The following is an 869-nucleotide window of genomic DNA, read 5'->3' as shown; positions in this document are numbered from 1 at the left end:
AAAAAGGCATATTTTATAGGTTTTTTTTTTTTTTAAAGGTTTTTTAAGTTTCTTCAAAGACAGGTTGGCTACTATATTTCAAATTTACGGATTTATCAATGCTGCCGTGCAAAGGCAAAAGGCTGTAACTTTGTTTTTGGTCGAAAATGAGTTATTGGTATTTTGGGGACATTGAAGACCTCCTTTATCATGTGGATGAGTATCGTGAGTCAATTTTTTTTTTTTTTTAGAAAATAATGGGTTTAACAGTAACTTCAAAAAGCCATGGAGAAACCAAGGCAGAACACTATAACACCAGTTCTTTGACTTTGTTTTGGAACGCTCAAATTGAGTTACAGCCTTTGTTTAGCCGTGCGTCAATATGAAGTTATTGTGCCGGGCACAATTGGGCACAACACCGGCCTGGAGTTATACGGTATTTTGCAATTGTTTTACTGTCCATTAAAATCTGCCGCGTTTAAATTACGGTGTAACTTGTGTACTTTCATACATCTGTAATTGAAGCACGTCATTAGACAAACTAATAGATCGCAATCTAACGGCTCCATATAATAAAGCACTGTAAACAAGCAAAGACTAGACAACTTGGCAACAATATAAATCATAAATAATGTTTAAAGTTTTTTTTTTCTTCTTTTTATAATGCAGATTATTCACTCAGTGCCAGCCTATCAGTCTGGGGCTGCCCAAAGTTGTATGCGTGTGGACTCAAATGCTATGACAGTGTAAGCATGATCACCAGAGGCGTCGCTATTGGGGGGGAAAGGGTGACAGAGACAGAGTGCATAGGGCCCAGAGGACTGTGGGGCCCGCGAACCACCCCCCACTGAACGTGATTTTGATGGGGCCCCATAGCAAAAAAAAAAAAA

The sequence above is a fragment of the Sinocyclocheilus rhinocerous genome, unplaced genomic scaffold (assembly GCF_001515625.1).
Source record: "Sinocyclocheilus rhinocerous isolate Xijiao unplaced genomic scaffold, SAMN03320098_v1.1 scaffold1215, whole genome shotgun sequence".
NCBI classification, from domain to species: domain Eukaryota; kingdom Metazoa; phylum Chordata; class Actinopteri; order Cypriniformes; family Cyprinidae; genus Sinocyclocheilus; species Sinocyclocheilus rhinocerous.
This window is presented reverse-complemented; position numbering follows the sequence as displayed.